We start from the raw sequence: 3,692 nt of genomic DNA, 5'->3' as shown, positions 1-3,692 counted from the left end.
GATCAAGTGGTTGATCAGTCTCTCGCTATATCATGACAGTCAGTTTTGGGCTTTCTCTACTGAGGTGCTCGCCCGGCCGAACCGGGGCACAATCGTAGTAGTTCTCCTGGTGCCGCGTTAGCCGATGGAGCGGAACGTAAGGCAGCAAAACACAGGAGCCGGGCAAACCCAACATTTGACCAAAGACATTATTCGGAGCTGATGCATATAAGGCCTAACTCGAGACGCCGAACACTCCCTAAGGTATTCGGACTTTATGATAACGGGCAGAACAATGCCCTAAGCCCCTAGTGTCCAGGTACAGGCAAGAACTTCTGACACGCGCTGATGCCAAAACGCCAGCCTCCTCCTCGGTTATGGTAGGAAACCGGGGGATGAGTATCAACAAGAGACAGTAAGAAAGGTTTACGCAGGGTCTTAATCTGAAAAGAATCCTTGCAACGGGTCCCTGCTGCACGTCTGCGCATGTGTCTCCGTTGTGCTGTATCCTGGACGGGTGTAGCACGTGATTCATCTGTAAAAGAGAAGAACTTAGTTTGGAAAAAAATATCATGCAAAAAATGTATTTAAAACAGAGTATGATTTGGAAGATGAATGAGATTGAGCTTTATTGGCTCTTATTGTTTATACGTGCAGCCCCTTGTAAAGAGGTATGCGGCTGGGAAGCCCCTTGTTTATTTATGCCAAACTCGCCTAACTGTGTCCGAGGTCTAAATGACCTGTTTTTTGGGGCTTTGATCAGCAAGGTTGGATTAGTGTGTGGCTGTCAAGGCAGTCTCACGTTTTCCGTGGTCGAGGAACACTCGGAGTTACCCTTTAATGAGATTATGCCGCATGGACCGGGCATTTTGAGTGTAAGAGACGCGTAATGCAGTATCGCATTAAAGCGGGCGAAAGCTTTGCGTCCCAGTAGTGCTTGATGGCTACTTTTGAATGGGGCGATATGGAAGATTAGCTTTTCGCGACGGAAGTTGTCGGATGAAACGAACACAACCTTTAGTAGTACAGAGCCTGTACAATTGGCATAAAGGCCTAGCGTCACTCCTTTGAAGGAAGTGTTGCTATGGGGAATTTTGGTAGGGTCTATCCCCATTCTGCGGATGGTGTCCTGGTATAGCAGGTTTATATCGCTGCCGCCATCCATTAGGACTTGTGTGAATTGTAGTCCGTCGATTATGGGATCCAATATCAAAGCAGTCCCTCCTACGTTTCGAATGCTTCTGGAGTAATCCTGATAGTCGAAAGTAATTGGGTTTGACATCCAATTTCGGTGCTCCGCTTGGGTGGATCGTGCAGTGCATGTTTTAGTAGTTGCCGCACTGTTTATCACATGAAGTGAGACCACTGTTTTGACTTCTAGGGGGAAAGTCTTCTGTTTTCCGGCCTGCTGCTTGTGGGATTCGTCGTCGTCTTCGCTTGGTGTGTCGAGCCCCTTGTGTTCGGCGTTAAGTCGGCCGGACTGCTTGAAGACCCAACAATCTCTGTGGGTATGGTTTGCAGGCCTCCCGAGGGTACTGTGGATTTGACATATCCTATCCAAGATTTTGTTTAGGTTGGATAGCTCGTCACTGTTGTCCTTAAAGGGCAGTGTTTTGTTATTCGGCCGAGAGCTTTTGAACCCGGCGTTGACCGCCGTGTTATTTGGGCCATTTTCCTTATTCCGGCGCTGATCTTTTCTGTGTCGTGGTTTCCCATTTCCATCTCTGACCTCAGATGTACTCGGGTCGCTGATGCTGCATCTTGCTAGCCAGCTATCTTCCCCCGCGCAAAAGCAGGTCATGAGGCTTGTTAGCGCGGCCATTGTTCTTGGTTTTTCCTGGCAGAGGTTTCTGGTGAGCCATTCGTCTCGGACGTTATGTTTAAAGGCTGCTAAGGCTTCGGCGTCCGGACAGTCGACTATTTGGTTCTTTTTGGTGAGGAACATGTTCCAGAATTTGCGTGCTGACTCCCCGGGCTGTTGAGTTATGTGACTTAAATCGTCTGCATCCGGAGGGCAGACATAAGTTCCCTGAAAATTTGATCGAAACGCATCCTCAAGCTCTTCCCAACTTCCGATGGTATTTTCTGGGAGGCTTTTGAGCCAATGCCGAGCTGGCCCTTTGAGCTTGAGGGGTAGGTATTTTATGGCGTGGAGATCGTCTCCTCTAGACATATGTATGTGTAGGATATAATCCTCAATCCAGACTCCGGGGTTTGTTGTTCCATCATATGCCTCTATGTTTACGGGCTTGAATCCCGCTGGAAACTCATGATCCAGTACCTCATCGGTGAAACATAGTAGGTGTGCGGCGCCCCTATATTTGGGTGTGCCGTTATCTTCGAACATTTGGCGGGTTGTGTTGCTTCCTGGAGCCTTCTTTTTTGGCCCATAGATGGACCTGACCGGGCCATCCTTTTTGCGAGGATCCTTATGTGGATCGTGTGCCGGATTGTGTGCGGCGCCGCTTGCCGCTCTTAGCCTGTCATCTGGTCGTCTATCCGGCCAGGCGGCCTCTTTCTTTTTTGATTGTGGGGGCTCTATGGCCTCCTCGTCAAATTCGGGCAACAGCTTGCGCTTCAGGTAGCTCTTTGCTTGGTGACTATCGCCGTATTTATCTGCGGTTTTGAGTACTTTGCTCCATCTTATTCTGAGTACGTCTTCCGCCGTTTTGAGCTTCCGCTTTTGCTTCTTCAAACTTCTTGCAGTGGCGACGAGCCTTCTGTGAAGGTTCTTATGCTCCGGTGATGTGTCCGGCGTGAGATCGTCTGAACTATTGTTTTCGCCGGGAATGGGTTGCTCGTCCAATTCATCCTGTTCAGCTGGTTGCTTGGTGGCATGTTCGTCGTCCACTGGTTCTCCCTGCTCTACGGCTGGGTCAGTACGGGTGCCGTTGTTATCGAGGCGAGACTTCGGGCGGCGCTTGCATCGCCGTTTTGGTTGTTTTTCGGGGGAATTATCATTCACCACGTCCCGTTGTTCCTCGTTATCACTTCCTTTTGGTGTATCCATCATGTATACGTCATGGGTTGAGGTGGCTTTCCAGTGCCCAGTAGGCGCTGGTTCTTGCTTGTCTCCTGCATCGTCGTCCATACCGTCGATGTCTTCGGAGTCGAAGTCTAGCATGTCGGTTAAATCGTCGACAGTGGCTATTAAGTGGGTGGTGGGTGGGAATTGATTTTCTTCGTCGTCCGCATCCCCACCGTCCTGACCGCAGTCCGGTCAGGGCTCTCCTGATAACAAGAGATACTTTAGCGAATTCAGGATGTCGCCGAAAGGTGAGTGTTGAAAGATGTCCGCAGCGGTGAACTCCATGGTCGGCGCCCAATCGGATTCGATTGACGGGGGGCGCGGGAGGTTCGCAGTACGGCGAGGAGTCCCGCACCTCGGAGTCACGAGCTTCACAAGGGACAAGGTCAGTATTCGGTTCTATCATCGTAGAGGTTGCAGCCCCCAAGGCGGTGTCTAACCACCCATCCTCGATCTGCACAGCCGGCTCCGAATTGAGGGTCGGAGCGGACTCGTGTGCAGCCTCCAGGGCACTGTCCGGTAGCAGAGCTAAATCGTGCCCATCGTGATAGTGCGGCGCGCTCGGCTGTGGCTCGAAACCATCGAAGATCAAGTCTCCGCGGATGTCAGTCGTGAAGTTCAGACTTCCAAATCTGACCTAACGGCCAGGGGCGTAGCTTTCGATCTGCTCCAGATGGCCGAACGA

Source organism: Triticum aestivum, chromosome 5B, assembly GCF_018294505.1.
Source record: "Triticum aestivum cultivar Chinese Spring chromosome 5B, IWGSC CS RefSeq v2.1, whole genome shotgun sequence".
Classification (NCBI taxonomy): domain Eukaryota; kingdom Viridiplantae; phylum Streptophyta; class Magnoliopsida; order Poales; family Poaceae; genus Triticum; species Triticum aestivum.
Note: the sequence above shows the minus strand (reverse complement) of the source record.